The 25,049-nt window shown below is 38.7% G+C and overlaps 1 long non-coding RNA gene across 2 annotated transcripts in view; it reads right to left on the reverse strand.

Moving 5' to 3' along the window:
- Positions 1–25,049, reverse strand: part of LOC125385259 — a 50,485-nt gene that overhangs the window by 4,029 nt on the left and 21,407 nt on the right. For both annotated transcript variants that reach the window (XR_007224336.1, XR_007224335.1), the window contains exon 2: positions 1,477–1,569. This is a non-coding gene — a long non-coding RNA (uncharacterized LOC125385259). The remainder of the gene's footprint in view (positions 1–1,476; positions 1,570–25,049) is intronic.

Here is a 25,049-nt window from a genome sequence, read left to right on the forward strand (position 1 = left end):
TTTTCTTCCGGAATACTTCGTTGATTAAACGTAAAGAAAGACGAATAGAATAGAATCGTCTGCAATATTATACGTTACTCTTTGTTACTTTCTTTGCCAAACGATAGATTTCTATTAAAGGAATATGAACGTTTATGGAAAATTCAAATGTATGTAAAAATATGTAAAACGCGAAATGCAATATGTAAAAATATACCATAGATACAAAGTGAAGCACTTGTTATAGGTTACGTGCAGCGTGCGAGACAGATCTTCATTTAAATACTATTAGTTGCGTTAATAAAAATATAAATCTGCGTAAACATCCGCAGTCTGTCAGCGACTTTATCGTTACGTTACATCAATCGAGATTCCCGTGATCGTTTCATCGCATCGATAAAAATAATTTTTAATTTACAAAATCCTTTTTCTAAACGAATCGCTCTCTGTATAATTTACTTATTTAATATCGAAATTGCCGAATTATCGATTTGTAAAATTTAATAACCGAAGCAAAATATTCGAAGCAAAATATTGCCTTCTACTTTCTTCTGCGAATCCGTATTGCCAGAATTGATCGATTTATCGTCCTCAACCACTCATTCGTACTCCGTTATAAGTATTCGTAATAGATCGGAATTATCAGAATTTTATATCGTACCGAATGCTTTATATCGCATCGGAACGAAAATGGGATGGGAATTAAATTGGTTTAAGAAAGAATAGTCGATAAGAAGCGGCGAGAATTGCTGCGAGCAGAGTTTTCGCTCGGCTCGGTGAAGTGGGAAAATTTGCGAAGTGATTCGGCCAAGTGAATTCCGGAATAAAACGGATGATCGGAACGCTTTGATTCTATCGCACCGTCGTTAAGAAAGACACTACGGGGGTGGCTAAGGATCGAACCGTACAAGTTCTTTGATAAATCTGAGGCCCCGAAGAATCGAAGGGGACCAAAAGCATACGGATTTGCGAGGACACATTCGCTTTTATAGGGTTACTAAAATTTCACGAGGATTCTCTTTCCCTTTATCTACTACTTCCAGTTCAGAAATATCAGTAGACATCGGAAGCACCGTATGAAACTAGACTAACTTTGGCTGGGTTACGAACTATTACGAGATTATGAAATTTGTCGATTAAAAATTGTATTAAAATAGAGAAATTATTTTAAGATACTAAATGCAATGACGATATTCTTAGTGGTAAATTCAAGTATTTTCATTCGCTTCGTTCGAATCAAAAATAGTAAAACAATTTCTATCTCCATGGTTTTATGTTCACAACGGATCATAAAACATTGTGAAACTGTTCAAACGTAGCGTACTATTATATTACGCGCAAATTATACGATTTACAAATTGCACAAAAATTATAAATCTTATAAATATCAGTGGAAATCGAGCTTGTCTCGTTGAGTATAGGGTATAGAGTCGATCGATAGTAAAATATGAACATCAATTTCGCTTTAAAAGCGTAACAAAAGTTTTGCTAACTCACCGTTCATGTTCCATGGAAGAATCCATTTTACTCGCTCTATCGGAGGGCATTCCCATGTTCGTGGTGTTCTCATGTTTGATTTGACGGAAAATTCTGGAAAACATAACGCAAGCAAATTATGTAAGTTTAATGTGGCGGCGTCTCCGGAGATCGGAACTATGAAGGAGATCGTGTCCTGAATTTCGCGTTCACCACTTCCGTATTTTCCGCAGGGAAACGAAACCATTCGATACATATTGTACGGAGTGTCACGTACCTTTTCCAGTTACTCCCGCATTTTAGATTCAAAGAGACCGTTTTCGTCTTCGATACGACTTTAGCGTGCGACGCGTGTAGTTTCGTTGAATTCCTCTGGTTTCTTCCCTCTGTTAAATCGAAACGCGTACACGTTCTCTTTTTCAGATTTTCCCGACGACAAGTAACAAACAACGAGTAACAAATATTCGCACGTTCGCTCGTTTCAATTGTTCTCGACGAATGTCCGTGACAGAGCGGTTAAAAAAAGTTTCGCCTGGTCGAAGGATTGCCTAAATGCTTAGACAACGGGTATAACTTTACCCGCGGACGGTCGCGTGCAAACAGCACCCAAATACCTGTTGCAGCGTGGAAAATTTGCGGCGTAGTCCCTGTCAACGTTAACTCGTATCGTTCTCGACTCTTTTCAAACGTCACGGGTCCTTCCGCGCGGACTGCGAACGTCCGAAACGACAGTTTGATTGTTACAGCGATTTTGAAACCAGTGCCGATAATAGCTCTCGAATAAATCCAGACTGCGACATTCGTGGATTGGAATATCCATGCAACTGCTTTTATTTAGCAGCTGTTACTTAATCGTTATTAAGTTATTTAACGAGTGTATAAGCAAGTTTGACATTTATGATTCGTTCGGATCGGTCGAGTTTGCTGAATTCAAGCAATCCAAATTGTAAGTAACTTAAAATCTCATAAACAGCGTGAAATTGACAGTCATCCGATTATCCGTCATCTTACAAACGAATAATTTAAAAATCTTATGAATCTGTTAGTTATCTCCTAAACTATCCTTTTACTTGAAAGGAATAACAGCTGCTATTCTAGTTTTACTGACATTGGCTGCTTAAACCAATTTTCTGAAAATGTATTTAAAACAGTTAACACGTGAAACGTTAATCTTGATAACACCTACTGTTGTACATAATTTTATAGATACTATTTCCCAGGCTGGGGATTACAAAATCGACAGTTTTATAATACTTCCACCATATTTATACATAATGTATCATCAATCGCTTAGCGTTCCTTGCCAGTACAAATGGCAAGTTTAACATCCGTTATACCAACCATAATTAATCAAGTATATCAAGTGTCGTCGTATACACGTACCACTTGATCATCCGTGTAATTCTGCTCGTACCAGACTAGCTGATCGAGCCGACGAGTCTCTGCTCCACATCGACATTCCCTTAAGCCAGAATACGTATATCCTAACCGGGTTAATTCTCGACAAAATCGACACGCTTTTGTCTGCTTTCATGTTCCGTTGATAATCTCTCTGGCTTCTGGAGACGTTGCTCGACGTAATTACGCTTCAGACGAGCTGATCCCTCTCAATAGAAACGACTGGTGAGAAGCCGAGAACAGAATCTTTGAGCCATTATTTCCGCCGACGTCTGTTCGGTCCGATTCGACGTTGATTCTGTTTCTTGTCAATTCAGTTTGCCTATTCTTCGCGTATAAATACGAGCGGCCGTGCGCGGACTCGTGCAACGAAACGCGATAATTTGTCGGATACGCCCTCGTATACCTGTCTCTCGCAGCTCTGCTTTCTTGAATATGGCGAACGTTCATGCGTCTATAACTGCCACGTTGCAAAACTGCAACCCCGTGCACCCCTAATAAGCGTACGCGGACATTGAATGGATTATAACGTTAGCGTTTGCGGTCACGTGGATTTTCGTTTTAATCGCCTGCTCGTTAGAGGATGCACGAAGCGTCCGCTTGTTGCTTTTGTTGTTTGTATGCTTCGACCATTATATTAACGTTATTTTGTGTCTAGGTAGATTGTAGACGAGAAGAATAGCATTAATAAGTTAGATTTAATTTGCTGTTGAACGTAATATGCTAGTAAATATACTTTTATTTATACAAAGAGATATGAATTTTTTGAATGAAACGGGAAATGATTAAACAAGAGGAAGATATGGTGTATATACGCTGTTGTTGAATATAATTTTGTATCATTACGTCGTAATAGGTTTCATGTAAACCGATGTGAATAATAATTTTCAGGACATGTGTACGTATCATCGTCTGTTGAAATATTATGTTATCCAGTGCTTAACGAACACTGTAAATTGTTCCTTTCGTATTTTGAATAATTTATTATTTACAATTTATCGTTAATTTTAAACGATCCAATTTAAATACTCTTTATCGCTTCGAACGTTTGTATTAGATACTTTCGAATACGATTATTCCACATCGTTACGAAAGCACGAGGAAATTTGATAATTACACATGCTGCCCTCGCTTTAACATGCGTTTAATGCCATTATTATCGCAATTAGTATTCTGTATTAATATTGAAGAACATTTATCACGCGTTATAACGTAGTGTACACGATTTCATCAATTATTATCCTGTTTCAGCATTCTATCAAGCGATCCCTATACTAGATTTCATATTTAAACGAAAGAAAATGCTTCTCTCTTAACGTTAAACTTACATCACAATTCATTATCGCTTAACATCGTTTCAATATGTAAACAATTTCAATCGATCAATGAAATAACTCACACTATGAAAGAAGTTGACGAGACGAGATTCATACAAAGTTTGCAAGATTTTCGATCCGGGCTGGAAAGAGCGATGTAATTGGTTAACTCGATTTAATCGCAGTAATTGCGAGGACCGTGTGCGGCGAAAGGGACGACGAACAGGTACGTTGAAGCATCGAAGGAAATCCTCTCGCTAAAGTCCCGTGGTCGTGTAAAATCAGGGGGATTCCGGTTCATTTGTCTTTGCGGAAACTCTTCGTAACGACCTTGAAGAAATATCAAACTCTAGGGGCTCGTCTTTCCAATCTTTATCCTTGCCCTTCGAAGTTCGCACGACTAAATTAGAATGTCGATAAGTCGTACTTTGTGGAATTCCGCGGTGCGTGTCGGTGTCAGGAAGGTGAAATAAATTAACTTAGGAACACTCGTCAAGTTCCATTAACGCGTACAATGCCACGTGTATCATTTCCCATAGAATTATCTATTGGTCCACCTTATACGTCTAAATATTAGTATTGTGATTGTTAAAGTGGTCACCACTTCCACGAAAACTCTACATCTGGTCTTTTTAGTTTTCTCAAGCGCCGAAGCCGTCGACAGCATATAGACAAAAGATTGGCACGAAGGCAGACCATAAACAATAGACAGGCGACGTTGGCTTCGGGGTTTTTCAGTTATAAGGTAACACTGCTAGCGTGCGGATCTCGACCAGCTCAAATTGTATTGCTACTTATTATTACACTTTATCTCTATTAAATATATATTTTCTACCTTACACTTTATCCACGCGTTTTCTCTCTTTATACATCTAATAACCCCAACAGTAATCGAAGCGTAAGTATACAAGAAATAATAACCACGAGATACAACAATGAAAAGGTAAAAGTAGAAGATCAGAAGTAGCTGGTATTTGTTTGATCGAGCAAGAATCTGGCAACGTCTAATGGTAACGTCTCTCGTTGTGACAAGGTAGTAGAACAAGGAACAGAGGAAAAGTGACCCCTTATTAAGGGTTCCTTTGTCGGTGATTCCAGTTTATGGCGGTCGGTCTTTGCATTTCGGGACGAAAAGTTTAACGATATTCATACAAAGAGGGAGATGATATGGCGGTCGGTGTGGTCCGGAGGCGTGGGATCTGCAAATGAGCACTTTTTCCGCGCAATTCCGGCAGCCGGTGTTATTTTACTGGCTCGAGAGCGAAATAAAAGAAAAAGAAAACCTGGCAAAGAAGTGATGGAGATATTAAGGCAAATATCCTCTCCTTCGACCTTTCTGTTTCGCTCCGGTCGCATACTGAGTTTGTTGAGATGCGACGAACCGTGAAAGACGCTCGTCTTATCTTCAAGTCGTGCGCGAGATACTTCGTCCACCCGTCTTCTTCTCGCCTTCTATTTTATCCTTGTTTCCCGAGTCCTTTACCACCCTTATTCCAGACTACCTTTCGTCTTACCTCGTCTATTTCCCCGTTACTCGATAGTCCGGTTTACTCTCGCGGTTTCCACACGGTCGAAAGTGTGGGTGTTCAAGCCTGTTCGTTTGCGTTCATCCTTGCATTATCCTTTGTGAACCGGGATTGGACGCGCAGCCATCCCCTCTTTCCTTTGTTACACTTTGATCATTATCTTTGGTGCGAGCTTCGCTTGATATTATGGGTGTGAGAAGTTAATTCGCAATTAACACGTTCACAATCCGAGGAAAATGCAATTCGCCCTAATACACGTGGCAAGCAATATACGTAGATAACTCGTCGTATAAAATGGGATAATAATTGCGAATATTCAACGATATTTACGAAAGAATATATTATATGTATTTATATACGTCGTTTGCGCAAAGATGAATAAAAATTGAAAACATTGCAGAAACAATCGGTATTTACCTATGTTTAAACAGTATGAAACGTACAATCGATTTAAGATATTTCCTGTAAAAGTAAAAAGTAATTATATCAGTAGATCGCAGAGAAGTTCTGTTTGATAGTATAATTTGAGCATGACACGAGAAGGTGTGAAACGACGCGCAATTATCATGAAACAGCAAAGTTCCTTTTATTTCACGGGAAACGCTTGAAACGAGCGAATGTGTTAAGCGATAATTGACTGATTCGCTTAACTACAAATCAGCGGCGCATTGCGTTTAATTAATGAGCCGCGCCCGCTCGATGCACGCGTTGATTTCTGAGTTTACGTGTAAACGCTCGTTTAAATAATTGCTGTGATTGATAAAGCGTTCGCGTTTAACGTTCGCTACTAGGTACACTTCGTTGCTTAAAAAATACTGCCTTTAAATATCGCAGCTGAGCCGGTTTCAAGGAATTTAACTGTTGGCAGGTAAACGTATTTTTTCACACTTCGTAAACAAACTGGGTCAACTGTAAACCAAATTCTTTTTCTGTTCTAGGCTTTCAAAAAGTCTGTAAAAATTCTAGAATATTCGGTTCTAACAAACGTTTGAAACTCTTTGAATAGAAATAGAAATTCAAGAAAAAGAAATCAGGGGTTGTGCTCGAATTATCAGCGACCCAGTTTATCAACGAACAGTGCAACGTGGAAATTCCGTATTTCATTGGAAATAAAATGTACAGAAGTTACAAGTTATTTTTGCAAAGTCTCTGCGTAATATTTTACTGTCTTTATAACGATACGTATATGGGAAATTTTATTAATTTCTACTTCCGACATGTGTCGGAAGATAATTTTGAAGTAAATAAAAAAGTTTACGTATGTGCTGAAGAAAATATGCCAAGTACCAATATTATCTCTTCTGAGACAAATTCAGTGTTTCTATATCATTTGGAACGTGCAATAATAATCCATGCAGTTACAGTAATCGATATAAATGTCTGAAACAGTCAATGTACGTTTCTAGACAGCTTTAATATTGTATTAAATTGCGATATATCGACCGATAATTCGAGATAAATCAATGTCTCGCGTTGATTCGATTCGCTTCAATCCGCGAGCATTCGATGTAGATTTTCATTTCTTTTCCTTTTAATCCAGTTGAATGGATTCCTCTCCCGCGAGTTCGATGTTCTTCCACTTCTTTGCCGTGAGATCTCACCGGGAGAATCCGCGTGTAGCACAGAGAGCGACTGAAGTCTGATTACTATTTGCAAGCAGTTTGCGTCAGAACGGATCTTCAGTTTTAATGCCGTCACTAATGGATGCTAAAATGAATATAAACATTGCCGCTGATCCGCTTTAGAGATTTCTCGACGGTCCTTGCCGCTTGAGAGTTTCCTGCGTTCCAAACAACTTTGCTTTCTCGAATGAAAGGTACCTAAGTACCTTGAGCACGTAGTCGACAGTCAGCGTTCGCTATTGTCAGTGGAAGACTTCTTTCGATTCAGATTTTACTCGGAGGAAGTTTATCGAACGTGTTAAACTTTATGGATTTCATATTTGTAGCTTTCCGGGTTTTCTTCCAAACATTCCAATTCGTTGCATTAAAAACATTTTTCAAATCTGCCTGTCGAAACGAAGCGCAACGCGTTAATAAACACGATCGAACCTCGAGCAACCACAAATGCGTAAATTTAATCACCGTGAAAGATTAAAATCTGAAATTTATGGGTTTCAAAACCTGTAGGATATTTTATTTATCAAAATTATAATTATTGTATTTAAAATTTATCGAATGGTTTGTTAAATCAATTAAAAAGAGAATTATTTTATTTTCCTGGAAAGGAATCGTTTACAATTCGTTTACAAAGTATGAAAAATTGATAGCGTAATGATACCCTTTACTAATTAATCGATATAAATGGATAGAAATTTAGTTCAATGAATTCTGAAGTTCAAATTGTTCGAACGAAACACCAACTTCCAAGTGGTAACGATTGTGGTACACGAGCATTATACACAAATTCGTCGTGTAATGCGCTTTTTGTTCGGGAAATAGTTCCGTTCAATCGAGCAAACTTTTTCCCGTAATACATTCAGCCTGCGACGCCCGACAATTCGAACTCTCATCAATTCATTTCGCTGTGAACCGTTCGGACAAAAACACGAGTTTTCGCTTTCATACGTCCGGTTTGTTATATTTAGATTAACGTATTGATTTATTTTTCGCGAATGTAACGACCGTACAAATTTGTAGTCTATTCCAGGCGCGATGGTATTTTTGACAATGGTTGCGAAAGAAGATCCGACCGTGTCATTTTGTCGTCGTAAAATATCGCTGGCACGTTCGAACGAATGCTCGCTGGTTCGTGGATAACGTGAAATGTGACTAGTGTCAGCAACTTTTTCGAGATCATTTCAACCCATCGATCTCCATTGAAAAATAATCTCGTCCAGTTACCCTTCTAATTAATTTGGTATTACGTTTCGTTTCCCGTTTGTACGCAAATGCTCAGAATCATAGAAAACTTCCATTAAAATACGATCGTATAGAGTTGACATGAAGATCTTCGTGAAACTATACAGATACAGGGTGTGACAAGTTGTTTGGACTCACAACATGTACGAGGGACATTTGATATTTGATCGATCGATTCCATAAATTGCAAACTACAGAAAATCGATGATATTGCAAACGTCGTTTCTCAAATTTACTTTAGAATTTACTATTACCTATGCGTATGTCACCTTCTTCGGGTATTTGTTTCTCGACAATGAAATCGAGAAATGGACGAAACGTAGAATCAATCGACTTGGCTTCTGGCGAACTCATTTGTAGCATAAATTTCCGACATCGACATCGTTGTGAAATGACGCAAAATAAATTATCCAATATAACGCGACTGTTTATAACTTTAGAAAATATGTCTCGAACGACAATTTTACATATCTGACCCTTTTTTCTCGTTTTGCTGTTTAAAGTCGAACGAATACCCTTCGCATACGTATGGCCATGTATTTCCCGACTTTCTGTATCTTAAGAAACGTCCACGAGATATTACCAAAGATAAAAAGAACTTTGATCGAAACTCAGTCATCTTCCCTATGATAATTCCGTCATTCCCTATGATAAACGTCAGAGCGCAGCCTAACAGAGAAGGATCGAATGGGAAAGTAATTTTTCGCGCCATATGTACGCCCTACTTTTACTTCGGTTAACAGGGCGATTTATCCCCGCGAAAGCAATGACTATCGCAGTTTTTTGGGTAGCGCTGCAAATTTCTGGCGTTCACGCGCGTTCTGCCAGCGCGGAATACGTGCGCGGATGTCGGTAGGCGAGGGTTTGGGAATGAGTCGAACGATTTAGAAGGGGGAGGGTGGTGTGGTTAGAGGTAGGATGGGATGGTAGAGTTAGCGTGGCATTGTCGTTTTTCCGAGGATTCGATGGAGTAACAGGGAGTCGGATGCGGCGTGGATGTAGCACGACACAGGCTGGCGTTATTCCAACGGGGAAAACATTTAAAACAAAACCTGGTCGGTCCTCTCGAGCGTTGTATAGCAGACAGCTCCTGGTATGCAGCACGTATTCATTACTATCAAAAATATGGCTGGCTGCGTATTATCTACGCGTCTGCTGATTCATATTTACTCGCCAGATATCGGGGGCTGCGCATGTCTTTTTACCTTACGAGAATAAACGTGCAACTGATGTCACGTTGTGCACAAGCCGGAAGCGTTGATGTTCTTAATATATGAAGTTAACAATGTGCGAACATGTATATGCTTTTGCGTGGATAAGTTTCAGTATAAATAAAAAAATTACATTAAATTACATTCTAAGCCACGTTACAAATTTCATAAAAATATTTTTTCAATATTCCAAGGGAAAAGTCGATGCAAGTATGGAAAAAACGAAAAATTACGGTAGAACCCTCATCAAGTGGAATAAACGTTTTAACGTCAGACGCATATATATTTCATACGTTACTCTGTACCAGAGATAAATAAACAATACGATTCCTCGTGTCATTTCGACAAGAGAAAAATGTAACAATTCTCGGTTTATTCTCCGACATTGACAATGATTTACCATTATCTCGCTGCTTGGTTTTTAACGGAATAATTCTTAACCTTAATAAAATGTATTATTTTATTTTTATTAACTTATCTTGATAAAAGTCGACTAACGAGGAAAAATCTCGTTCGTCTTCGTATTTCATTGATCCGTTACGTAGCAACGTGCAATCAACAAATAGTTCTCTGCATTTACGGTTCTCATTCGCTTATTTTCTTGATAGGTGTGCGCGGGGTTCGCGTGCGTCGTGATTCACACTAGCAAATTTGTTTCCCGTCGAAAGGTGCACAAGGGGCGTAAAAACAAAGCACGCGAGGCGCACTCGTAAAATCGAAATACGGCTGTGCAGAATTTCAAGCGACCTTGCGAAATTAATACGAATACGTCGTTAAAGCGGAACAATTAAATTTCAGGAACAGGTGATTAAATAAAACATTGTGCAGAGCTAAATGAACCGTGCTCCGCGTTTCGAAACTAAAAATTTTATCGCGGGATCGTTTAACTCTCTTTCCGACTCGAAAATTCCCGTTGTTAGCATACATTGATACTTTCCAAGTCGTAACGCCATTTAGTGTTTTCCTATTCAGCGAGCTGCTATGGTGTGTAATCATTTGGCAGAAGAAGATTTTGGAAAGTTTTCAAACAACACGAAAATATATGTATACAGAAATTACGTTATATTTATCGCAAACATAAACTTCGCAAAAATCACGAAATTATTCAAACGTTGTAAAAAATGATTATTTCTTCTGGCAATTAAGTATTATATGCATACCATATATTTTTCGTTACTTGTAGAAAATTTTACAAAATATTAGTAAATCCAACGTGTAAGAAACAATATGATTTATCGAAACATTGGTAATATTTAATTTAGTTCTCTACCATGGCCAACCCTCAACTGTTTTTATTACAAATCATTAGAGATCTGTAGTCTTCTTTGTTTTAAATTACTTTGGTTTTTAAAATTTATGTTAAAAATCACATTTTATTCATTATACAGCTATCGACTCACTGGTTGTTATAAAAACGAGTCTGATATAACTGTTTCGTTTAACGATTGAAAATAGACAAGTACTGTATCTAAGATTCGTTACTTCATGAGAGGATTGAAGTAATGAAATCAAAATTCGGATTCCTTTCGGAGACGAGTGAGAGTAAAATTACAAGTTATAAAACTGAAATCCTAAGAGATAAAATAAGCTAAATAAATAAGATAAATAATTCGTTATACTATATAGACAAACAATTACTTTAATTTACTTTAATTTAATAAAATCAATATATTCTTATCTGAACATTCGCTCAATCTCCTTCGTTACAATCGATTTCCACGTTCAATCACTGGATCTCTATAATGTATAGAAAGTTCATTCTTCTCCGTAGCGCTTCTAACAATGCCAATTATTTGCCGGAAAAGGAAGAGCGGAAATGAACGGTTTGTGGATAAAAAAAATATCAGAGTACAGGACGAAAAATATCGAAACGCGGAAATACAGTTTCGATAATTGATAGCAGAATATGGTGACTCGTGAATACGTTTCCAACATACAAATTCGTCGATTCGTTAAATATATGTCGAAGTGATGCGGTTTTGTCATACGGGTCAGTGTATTTGGAAACAGAACGGTACACGTACAAATGATGGATGTACAGATATTTGATTTAGGTAGTTACATGTATAGAGGCGTTTTAGGAAGAGCATTTGGATCGACCGGTTGAAATTATCATGCGACCAGAGGATGGATTACCAAATAGATTTTTAGGTATAATGAGATCGTCTATCGGTTAATCAATCGGTGATAGAGTTTATCTTGCTGTGCTGTTTACACCATTTTCGATTTAATTTCTTTATCATTTTTAGAACATGTTTGAAGTATGATAGTAAAACAGAAGAATCGTTATTGATGTAATCGTGTCATAATATATCATCCACTCCAAAATGCTGCATTTTCAACCGAAACGGCTTTCCGAATTTTCCGTCAGTTATTTCAACTTTTCTCTTCCTCTGATCCTGCCTTTTGCCACATTTTTATCTTCCATTGTCCAGACTCCTCTCTCGGCTCATAATCGCCTTCCGTCCGAGCCTAGCCATTCCAACGAACGCCTACGAGGAAAGTCGTCATGGCATGCGGCTCTTTTGGTGCGCAAGGAAAAAGGCGGGAGCCCGTGAAATCAGTAGAAAAGGTGGCGATGAAACGAGGGAAAACTGTTGCCCGGGGCAGCCGGAAATCGCCACCGGCTCGGTGATTCGGTCAAGTACAGTTTAGCGAGAGTTAACGAGCAAGGTTGAACGCTCACGCGAATAGGCTGAACGCCGTGCACGCGGCCAGGATTCTGTTGGCTGTCGCTTCGCTTAGCCGATCTCAAATTCGCCGGGAATTTTCTGCCGCGCTCGTTTATTTTCCGCCTTTAACGCGCGCTTATACGCAACCGCGCGGACGTAATTTCGCCGCTCAGACGAATTTTTATGGGCGACGTGTGGCGCGTAGCCGCGTATGAAACACGTTGTTTGACGAACCATTCGACCGAACGCTTAATGCTATTCATCGATTTACATTATTTTACATTATGAAAGGATTTACTCTGAGAGTCGTTACGTTGCTTAACCGTGCCTGTGACGAGTATTTGCATGGCTTCTCGATCACCAGAGTTGTTACTTTTGCTACGTTATTTTCGCAGCAGATTGGTAACGGTTTTGTCGTAATAGAATTTTGGAGTAAACGTCAATCAAACAATAAATGTCGATACACATCTAACAGCGTAGCGAATAATTAAATTCATTTAATGAATTGAATTATCGAAATGGAATCTCCGAACGTAGAATAGAACATATATACAATATCGCATATATAATAGAGAGATCGAAATCGAATGCGAAACTACCCGAATTAATTGCTTAAATTAACGATTTTATAAGACCTGTCAATTAGTAAAGTAATTTCGTCACGTATTTTTAGTGTTTTTATATTTCGTCATTAATTTTCATTTCAAATAGTATTATATCATAAAATATTTCAACAATAAAGCGCTATGATTTCTTAAACGTTTAATATTACAAATTAATTACATAATTCAAACCTCAAAATCAGATACTCGTTCATTAATCTTCCACGCGAGTGCAACGAAACGGAAGACGCTGGAAGAAATCCTGTATTATTCGAAGAGAAATAACGCTTAAAACATTAACGAAGAAATTGAAGCGAAAACGATTAAATGCAACCAGGCGAATGTAGCCAGTGGAAGAAGCTCGATGTTGACGGTGAGAAACGCGTAAGCAGTCGGTTCATCTAGGATCGGTAGTTTACTACGAAAACGAAGAACAGTGATTCGGGTCGGACGTTTTCCCTTGCTCTGGGAGTAGATTGGTTCCGAGCTGTTGCAAATCTAGCTCTGGAAATCGATGAATTAAGTATCAATCTTATTCCGGATAGGGGAACGTTAGATAAGACAAGGAAAGAGATTTAGTCCGGCGATTCGGTGATCCTTCGCTTCTTTAGATTAAGGCACAGTCAACAAACGCGATAAAGGGATTTCCGTAAGAAGTAACGCGCTGCGTTGTTTCAGTTTTTCAGTTATTTTCTGAAATAATAAACGATCCGTCAGATTGTTTCGCGGAATTTTGTAAACGTTATATTCAATTTAGAATTTTGTAGAATATTTTACAGTAAACGTACTGTACTTGGATATTGTGTTTTAGAAAGATTCCAGATTTCGGAAATAACAAGTAATCCTTCGATTTTCGTTTCAAAGTATTTTCCTCGTTACAGTTTCTGTGTCTGAAACATATCTATGCTCGTTACTCGTTACTCGTGAATCCTCTTAGTTTGTAATTGCTGAATGGGTACACGTATTTTACAAAAGTCTTTCACTCGTATTTACTTTCGCCTATTAACGACCTGACGTTCCGTCGCTTTACGATAAATGACTTTGCGATTTATTTCTAGGTATTTTACGTTTATTATGCAATCAGCGAATCTTTTAAGCACGAAATATCAGAACGCCGTTATCGTAAATTACTTTGGACATTGTTGGATTATTCTTCCACGTATCTTTTGGATTAGGAATTTTATAGACTCGCCGCAGAACATTTCTAGGAACTTGAGCGATTTTTTGCAGAATATACAGCTAACAAGTTATTGCACCACGTGCGTATAATGCAATAACAAGTCCTTGCGTTATAATCTCTTCATCTCGTTTTCTTGATATTTTATACTTTAATCCAGGGTTAATAACAACTTTCAACTACGAATGCAGGAAACTCGTTTCAGTTCTAAAATGCTGATGCTACGGCATTGAATAGGTTTTGTCTCCTATTTGCCGAAATTGTCCGTGCGACTAATGGAATACACGGTCTGCTAACGGTATCCGGACGGTCATCATTCTCGGAAGATGAACTTGCCTCGTGACGTGATAAACTGGAAATCGCGTTATCCCGTACAGAATTCGTGAAATTACTGGAACCGCTTATGTCAGAAGCGAGATTTCATTGAAAGACTCATTGTTAGTAAACAGATAGAAGATCATAAAGCATTCGTAAATTACTGAACTATAGAGAGCGCGCATGCTATATGCAACTATTACATCGTATATTATTTGGATTATTTTATTATCGTTTCTTTCTATTACTCTGTGAAAGCATTTCGCAAGATGTTCATATTGACGCGTCCGATATTTGTTTTGTTAAAAAATTCGCAGTTATAGATATTTTTTATTTATATACGCGAAAGTATGCAACATTTTTATTAACGCTGTCTTTTTATTATTTAATTCTGTTGTTACTATTATTAAATTATTCGGATTAAAATAATCGGAAGATATTTCTAAATATGGGATAATTATAAAAATTTCGTTTCACTTTGTTATCGCGTGTATTTCCAATCCTTTTAAATTTAAAATTATTTAGAAAATTTAACAAATTATTAGATTTAAAATTATTAACGATAACCTACATCGTTACCGAGAAAGATATTATTTATATACAGGTACGTTCTCAGAAGGAGATCTAGCTAAAAGCAGATACCGCAAATTAATAATCTACCATTTTTTTGGACGGATGAATACGATTAATAACCTAGTGAAAATAGTAACATCAAGCTATTTCCCATCAGTATCCGCCAGTTTTATAAATGTACGGGAGAAATAAATTTTTTCGGAAATTAATTTGACATAGAAAGTTTGATTTGGAGTATTATTAATAACTTGATCTTCTTAACTGAGGTAATTTTATTGGATTCCTTAGATAGAAACCAAAGATTGAAATTAAGGAACGTTAACGCAGTTTTCTATTAAAATAGAAGCTCGTTACAGTTTTACCAGTCAAATTTTGAACAGTATGTTGTTCTTAATCAAATTCTGGATAATCATCAAATTCTACCCTCTACTCGCAGTACGCAATTGGCAAACGGTTTATCGAGCTTTGCAGTACTTCAAATCGGTAATTAAGCTTTCTCTCCTCGAAATTTCCGGAGTAATGTAACTCCTGTCAAGCCAGCGAATTAATAGGGTGGCGGTGACCAAAACGCAGCACGGAAATATTACTTTTACAAACCGAGTTAAATGGAATAATTAAAGTGGCGCGTGTCGGTGTTTTGATTAGGACGTTCGTGCATACTAATATTTAGCGACGTGCCAGTTATAAATTCAACGGTCAATCGGTAAAGTAATTCCGGTTGCGATTCAATCGCAACTTTAATTGAAATCAGATCGACGTAATTGGATAAATTAAACGTTGATTAATGCGTGTATCGTGACTAACGATCGCGAATCGCCAAAATTTGCGTTACCTAATATCTGGATGTATTAGAAGGATGTATGTACATATATTTCTGTTGAATTTTATACAGCGAAAACCTCACGTCGGTCTTTTTCCTTTTTTTTTTTCTCTTTCGATGGTTTCGTTTCGAAATGTAAACCAGGTTATAGGAAAAGGTACGCGTGGTTTTCTCGGTTTCCGTGTCACCGAACGTTTTTACGACGTGCGAGCTGAAACAAAGTGGACCAGAAGGTATAGATTAAAAATCTGATTGATCTTTTTCCATGTGAAAAAGGAAATTGAGAGAAGGCAACGTTTGAGAAATAATGTAACAAACGTTGATTGGAACGCAGAAGTTGAGAGAAATGGATGTTTACGATAAAATTGAGCGTGTTTTAAATAAATGTAGCCTGGATAAAGTTAATTAATTGTACTCAGGTTTATGAAAAATTAATCATACGCTCTGCTGCTAAAAGTGAAAAATTCAAGTTACAGAGTGAAGTTGCTGAAATTACTGTAACTTTGTTGTTTATGAAATATATATTCGAAAACTTACTAACGATAATTACGGAGAATTATTGAAACATCCATATTAAAAATTGTATTCCATCCTGGTGTATTCCGGCGCTCAATCAGATTTATGCTAATTTAAATTCCACTAAAAGCAAGTTAAAAGTTCGATATATTTGACAAACAAATAGAAGCGCCAGCCGTTTTAACTAAATTAAATTTTTCAATTCGTTCAAAAGGAAATTTCAATCGGAACGTACAAACATATTAAGAGCCAGACGCTATCTTATAATTGCCATTTCTCAGACTATAGAAAAAAATTCGAAAGAGAGAAACGGTCCATTAAGGTCCATGTGAGTAACAACGTTTCTCGTTCATCGGATTTTCACCTCTCCGCGAACAGCTTGCGGCGCAAACGAGTGGCCGGGGCTTAAGGCTATGGGTTTGAGCGAGACGCTTCCGTTTTCCATCTGCCAGTTCTCCTTAATCGCAGCGAGCCATAACAGTATCGTAAATGCTGGATACACCTAGACGAAGGCTCGATTCTGCAACGTTGGAAATGGCCACGCCGGGATTTTCGTCGATCCTCTAATTCCTCGTTTGGCTACGTAGTCTGCGGCGTATTAGCCGAGGAAGACATCGAAGCGAAATTAAAAGTAACATCGAGCCGTGTTGTTAACGCTGCCCGCGTGGTTTATTCGATTCATTTCGCTGGGAAATTTTAGGCCGTGTAATAAATATACTGCGAATATTTCAGCAAAGTTGTATTTTCCTACCCATTCGTCAACAAATTAAACTCGAGGAAAATAAAATATCCTGGCTCTTAAATGTTGTAAAATATATTTTATTTCTAATGTTTTGCTAACTTTTTGCATTTTTCCTCGTTTTTATATATTTTCGTTTATTTAGGCGCACTTGTTACAAATACATAAAAATTCGCAGTATAATATTAGGTAAACACGCTTCGCTATTAGCTGCATAAGTGGATAGTGGTGAATCATAAAAATCGTAACATCCACTGCGTAGAAAATAAAATGTAATATTTATAAAAAACAAACTTTCGCTCCGTTCCTTTTACATCAGCTGCTTATAATTTAATTCAAGTACCTTAAGATCAGATTTCACTTTACTCGTTTGTCTACTAGAAAACAAGTACAACATCGTAGCAAGTAGAATTTTTTTTCAACAAACTGAAGTATAAAACATCGAAAGAGATTCCACTAACAATAAACAATTAATTAAGCATTTCTCTCTAAAAAGAAGCAGTTAAATTCGCCGGTATCGATAATCGCAAGAACCGAGCAAAACTCTCCAAAAAGCTATCAACATCCTGCATGTTATTTCACGAAGCAGGCGAATGGTTTTCTCTAAAACCTGTTTGCGCGATTCGTCGTGCTTAAAAGTTTGAAACGGAAAGCAACCAATACCGGTGCACGTGTACGTGTGGTATCGCAAAAATCTGGAAAATCTGCAAACAAACGCGTCAGCGTCTCACGGTTGCCGCAAAGATACGCCAGTCGCCGGCTTAAGCCGGCACTTTATTAGGTTAATTCAATTTAAAGTTCCGGAAAGTGCGTAGACAGAATGCTGGAGGAACTTTATATGGCAGGGGGTATAAAGTTCTCGGCTTTTATCGCGGAGGAGACCCAGCTGGGAGAAAGAGGAAGAGAGCGAAACGAGCGCAGGAATGTTTCTTCTCGACGTCCGCTATGTACGGTCGCGGCAAGTTTTTAATTTTTACACCCGACGCTCCTATCGTCGCCTCACCAGCGGCAGCCCTTGTCGTTTATGAACTTCCGCCTCAGAAGCTGCCGAGTGACTTTTTGTGTCACGAGCTTTCACGAGCCCAGCGAGCCTGCAATATTAACAAATTTTCCGCGGAAATTCGTCCCCGATGTGCGATTTCTGTGAGATCAGCCGGGGACAGAAGAAAGGGGGTAAAAATGGGGGAATTCGTGGGAGAGGGGACGTGAAACAGGCAGAGCCCTTCGACAAAGTTGAGCGTCGATACCATGCCAGAGGCATCCCGAGGCGGGTTGAAACTTTTAACGCGTCTTGAACTCGGCTCCGCACGAAGAAAAGGACGCGATGCTCGAGCAGAAATCGAGTTTCCAGAGAAATTTCGCCCGGTATGTCCATTTCTCCTAAGCTTTTGCCGTCTCTTTTTTACGCGTTGTCGTCTCGTTTCGCCGGGAAATCAGTCATATTTCATGAATTCTTTGCGACCAGGAAACGTCGTCCTTTCGGTCTTTTTGCTCTTTGAATATACTCGAGAGTCTTTTAGCTGGAAAGCCGTGCCGCCTCCACGACAGTCAGAAATGTCAAATGAAAACGTTAAGCGACGAGGAGAGCGGAATATTTAGGCGGATCTTGCGAGTTGACACGGCCTAGCTACCGAAGCTGTGAAAGTTAATTTTACGCGCTACAGGATGTACGCGTAGTCTTGCGAAATGTGTTTGCGAAAGCCTCGCACGCCGTGAAACAAATATTTCTTTTTTAATATTAAACCCGTTTCTTTATCAGAACAACAGCGCGTCTCTCTCTGTTAATTAATTACGTTTTACTCGTTAACACTCTGTTACTTGTTGATATTTACTGTACAATGTGTTCGTTGGAGAATTAATTGTTTACCATCGTACGTAGCCTTAAACTTGAAGCAGTACTTCCAAATTCAAATATTTACACGCATTCCATAAACATCGTTTGCCGAGATCTAGTACGTACATTGTGCTCGAAATAAAATCAACTCTCAAAATCCAATCTGATCGAGAAAAAGAAAGCAAAACGGGGAGAATCGACTATTCCTACCTCATTACCATGAACGATCAAGCGAAATAACCACGTGGAACAACGTACGCACACACTCACACACAAGCACAACCTTTAGCCATATTAATTTGGCAGCTACCTACTTCAAAATTCAATTTCAGGATTCTCTTTTCACGTGGCGTCTGGCCACTTCATCATATCGCCTGTTTTTTTTTCTTTTTTTTTTTTTAGATGGAAAAGTCAAGTTCCAAAAACAGTTTTCCAATAAAATTGCGTTCTAGCAAAACGCTAGCGGTTCCTAACCGTTTCACAATGACAAGAAATCAACTGGAGCGCGTTTCCTCTCTGGCTGGAAAATTAATCGCGACCACGGAGCTGCCGCTTAAGATGGGATTGTAACGTCAAGGGGTTGGCTACGTGCAATTCTGCTTGGGATACGAATACGCGAGGAAAGCCTGGGCCGGATGTTGTCCGCGCCCCGGCCATCATGTAACTGTCGTTGCTGATAGCGACGTTGTTACCGTTGCCACAATTTCCAGCGTGTTTCACCGTTCAACCGACGCGCTGTGTTTCCCCATTGCAGGGTTAAGCCGTCCTTTGACCGAGGATCCGTTAATAGTTCGACCGTGTATCGTTATGATCTCACTCTCTCTCCCCTCTCTCCTCTCTCTTTTCCACGTAACCTCCGTTACTCTCCTTGTTGCTGGAACTATAACGACAATTACGTTACTTCGCTGCTACGTTCGATGCGTTTCGTGTGAGCCTGGTGCGCGTTAACTTTTCTTTTCTCTCGACGATGATACGAAAACGAGATGCGAGATTCGAAGAATCTGATGGAGAAGATTTGGAGCAATTTTGCACATTTAACATATTTGTAGTCGACGATGTGGATTGATAGTTTGTAGCGTAAGTCGGAAGAAGTTTGATGTTTCGATGATAATACGCTATAACAAGATGCGAGATTCGAAGAATCTGATGGAGAAGAGTTGGAGCAATTCTGCATATTTAACATATTTGTAGTCGACGATGTGGATTGATAGTTTGTAACGTAAGTCGGAAGATGTTTGATGTTTCGATGATAATACGCTATAACGAGGTGCGAGATTTTAAGAATCATAGAGAAACAAAGAATTTTTCTCAACGAGTAATTTTTAACGTTTAAACTATGAAGTTGGTGGATGTAGACTGTTAGTTCGAAGGGTAAATTGAAACGAGGTTTTAACGATAGTAACGTAACAAAGTGGGAGATCTAAAGCATCTGACAGGAAAGAAGAGTTTAAGCAGTTTTCAATATTTGAAATTTTTTGAAGCAGAAGATGTAAATGGATAGTTTGGAAGGTTTGCGCTTGACGTTCTGTTGCCCGAGCTGCAGTCGAGTGTAGAATTTATCGATTAGGGAATTACACGGTGATTTATAATGATCGACAAATTCCGTGTTATGTTGTAAAATACGATAGCCCCGTCGATGTTAGTAATTACAAGACTTTTTAATTTTATACTTTCGCAAGCTTGTATGTAATTAATTTTATCGTGTCGATCTCTCGCGTTGAAATGTGAAATTTTTAATCCGTATATATTAACTGATGAGTTTGCCGTAATAAATCAAAATATATTTTTTTACAGATACAAAGATACAAACTGCCCTTATATCTATGTTTCAACGATACAGAATTCTCACGTATAAATTACAAAATGTCTAGATACTAAAAGAAGCGTTTTCAACTTTTAACACAAATCCTGTCCATGTCGTACGAACGTATAGTCTCGGAGACTTTCATAAATCACAAACGACCACGAATGACCACACACGCTATCGCTCATAAGAGTCTGGACACTTTGATACTTGTGGTAATATATAATGCATATATGAATTTTATCGAATTCTTAAACCGACAGCAAATTCACTACTGGAAGCGATATTTTTTATTTTCTTGGGAAATATACCAATTATACTCGTCAAGGATGTTTGTCTTTGTGTCGGTAAATGAAAAATGTTTCGATTTATAATTGAAAAAATTAAACCACCCGAAGATAGAGAGCTTTTCAAGAACGAATGTTCCGGAAACTTCGACAGGTGCCAATTTTATTATCGTATACGTAATAGATTTCAAGAATCAATTTATATAAAATATAATATTTTACGATATCTGCATATTTAATTACAACGATGATAAGGAACAAGATAGCTATAAATATATTTCCGTATATTCATAATTGAATTACATTTTATCGAAGAAAAATAACTAGTGTTTTTTAAGCAGCATCCATATTTTATACGCTAATATACCAATATAATACTTATAATACCAACACTAATGTTGTATAATACTTGCATATTTCAACAGTAACGGCAATTAGAACAACGTTCTAATCTCTTAAAACGTCATACGTATACGAACGTAATACGTTCGTTATCATAACACATTAATATCCATACGATTACGTTAACGAATTTCAAAGGTGGGCGATCCATTTGGCATCACAGCTCTAAACACAGTTGTGAAATGAGTAGCGTATAGTTGAGCGGTCGTGAGACGAAAGGGAAAGTCCGCAGCGGAGCGTTACGTCTTCAGGGTTATAGTTGTTCCATTTCCCGTGGCGGTGGCTACTGAAACTATAACGACAACCGCGCAATTCCGGCATCCTGGTCGACATGCTTTATTTGACCTCCTTCTCCTCTCTGCTCTTTGTTCCCTCGGTGCATCGATCGACGACGCAAAGAGGAAATATACGTATAAACCGTGCACGTAGACGCGTTCAGAACGGCGGCCATGGAAATTGCGTTTCCTGCGCGGCGATCGGCCAATGGTTTAATTACTAGTCTCGATATATTCCTCGATATCGCGAAATCAGAATGGAATAGACCGGGTGTCGCGCCCATGTACATTCGGCTAGTCGTTATCGTCCGTTATCTGATACGAATATTTATCGTAAATAATAAACGTTCATATTCCCGGCCCACGTACCGCGAGGACACGCGATAATTCAGTTTCGCGATCGATTACGCGAACGACGTCCGCTATTTCTACTTTGTACGAAAGGTTTTTCTATATACGAGTGGAGCGAAATGGTAAAAAGGATGAATTGTAACACAGGGATGAGACAGAGAGAGGAGGAATCAGCCAACCAGGAGGAAAAAGCAATAATACGTCGCGGTCGACGTACATACATTCGTCAAGAATCAATTGTCCTCTGTGCACCCGTAAGATGCATAGCCGTGTATCGAGTGCCTATGGAAATTGCGTTTTCATATACAGACCGATCGACCGTTGGTTTAATTATCGGGCCAGCTATTTCCCTCGATACCAACACCGGTTAGTAGTCGATATGAAATGGGTCGAGGGTTCGCGGGAACGTGGCAATGAGGAACCCCGCCTCCTTGCAAATTTAATATCCGCTTGTGAATATCTATACGCGATACATAAAAATTCATTCGAACGAAGATTCTACAAAGTTTGAAAGACACGGTGAACGAATCGATCTGTTCGATTTCATGCTGGTCTCCTTTTCACTCGGCATCCTTTTGCGTTTCGAGTGCAGCTTCGTATCGCAGTCTTCCGACAGACGAGACACACACGACTGTGTAACTTCTCGATACTCTCGCTGCAATGAACAAATCGTTTCACTATAAATGCATTGAATTTCTGTGTGGCTAGATACAAAAGAAATTCAAATTTTATTATAAAAAACATTTAATTATTCCGCGACTGTCTCTCAAATCCCTGGAAAACTAAATTTCAAAGCAAGCGAATATGGATATTCTGTGGTGCGATATCGTTCAGGTAACGTGAATATAAGCAAAGGGTCGGTTCCATTCGGTTCCGATTAAATATTTTCTTTCGCTCGCCTTTAAATTTCTTCCGAGACTTTACAGCTCCGATACTCATCGATGAGAACGTATACACGCAAAATCGATGCTTATCGTTTCATCACGATGAAAGCATCCACGTAATACGACGATAATTTAATAAAAATAACGCTGTGGCGAAGTAGTTCTCTCGGGCTTCTTTCGCGAAAGGCTTCCATTAAGGGGGTGCTACGACGAACCTTCATCGTATACGCAACGTCAATGCGTTCTACGCTCTCGTTCGAACCAAAATAATAGTTTCCAACGACAATCTGTGCTCGAGTGAAAGCGGCTTGTTAACGTCGACGAGCGTGCACCACGTCCGTGTACATCTCTGCTTGTCAACGTTCATCGTCACGAGAAACCGGCACGAGAAGGCCACCAATTAGCTGCGTAAATCTTCACGCTTTCGGATATCCGGGAATCGTGCGTTAAAGCTGTTGCAATTAGCGGTGCCAATTAAAAACGGAAATGCCACCCTCCGCCGCGGATCGCCGATGCGTACGCATTAAAATCCGCCGAACGGAGCAACGGTTACCTGCCGAAATATTCCGCGTCGAAAAGTTGCGCGCTGAAAACTTCGGTCAATTATTATTAGTTATCAGGACACGCGGCGGTTCGCTTGGAACGACTGCGTGCCAGCTCGTTGCAATTATCGCAATTATCGTGGCAATGTGGTTTTGCGTGTTTCGCGAGAAACATCAAGAGGGGCGAACGACGGCTGGCTTGAATTTTCTCCTCTTTATTCGACGCGATTTTCAGATTTTCTGATTTGAATAATATTACGTGTAGCATTATCGGTATACATGGCATATCTTTGCGGCTTGATGTTATAGGAAAATAGATATCGATGAAGTCTGATATAATTACTGGGTAAATTTTTTGCAGTATCTGGACGTTTGCTTATTTTTCATAGGACGTGTTTTAATTACGAGATTAAGAGCTTGGCGCAAAAATAAATCCCTTCGGACGTTAACCATAGAAGAATGTTCTCGAAGATTGGAATTTCAAAATATTCCGAAGTATTAAACGCCGTTAATACATTACCGCTGCTTGAAATTTACTTAAACGGAGTTATCCGAGAAATGTTGCGTTGGATTGGAGTATTTGAACTTCTTCGACTAGAGAACAAGTTTCGTTTAACTTCTAAATTGAAAACGTTCTAATTGAGGACGTTTCTGGAAAAAGGTCCCATAAGTCGAGACGACGAATAGAGTAAATTACGGCAGAAATTTTCGCGGTTACCGAGCAACACGAACAAAAAGCCTTTTTGCACAGTTAGCTAAAAACGACTTTCCGAAAATGGGCTCATAACTCTATAGAATCTTTTCCCAGGAACGTCATCAATTATAAAATGAACGTAGGACCAATGTGGAAAAAATTAGCTTTATGTTAAAATATAGAGAAAGTCAAGAAAATATAATACAAAAATATACCTACTCATTTGTCTGATATTTAGGCGATCGAGCGAAATGGATTCCATATGAAAATAGATTTGTTTTATTACGTTCTGCGATTCTGCAACTTTTCCAAGTGACATACGCACGTATCGCAAAATTGCAGAGGGAACAGTTCGTTCGAGTTGCGCCCGACTAAAATTTATTTGATCGCCGGAGGAAACTAAATTTTCATTTCACCGTGTTTTCAATTCGCTCGATCTAAACGCGATAGATGTGCATAGATTAATTTCGTAGCCTGATACTTCAACGCTATTTCGATCGAAACCAGCTTTGTGGCATGAAATGTGTAAACCACTTTATTTCTCGAATTTGCTTTTTTTTTTATCCGGCGTAGCGAGCGCGTTAAATATACAAACAGTATCGATATCAAAATGTAGCAAGCCGTCAGTAACATGGAAAATATCAGCGATATCATTGGCAAAGTAAGCGAAAAATTTCATTTCCGCTCGTGGCATAAGTGAATATCGTCGAACTAATGACGCCGTGTTCTAAAAGCGTATGCGAATCTAATAAACGATTTATGTACGCGTTACGCCACGTTCTTACTTTTACGTTT

Source organism: Bombus terrestris, chromosome 6 (genome assembly GCF_910591885.1).
Source record: "Bombus terrestris chromosome 6, iyBomTerr1.2, whole genome shotgun sequence".
In the NCBI taxonomy this organism is placed as follows: domain Eukaryota; kingdom Metazoa; phylum Arthropoda; class Insecta; order Hymenoptera; family Apidae; genus Bombus; species Bombus terrestris.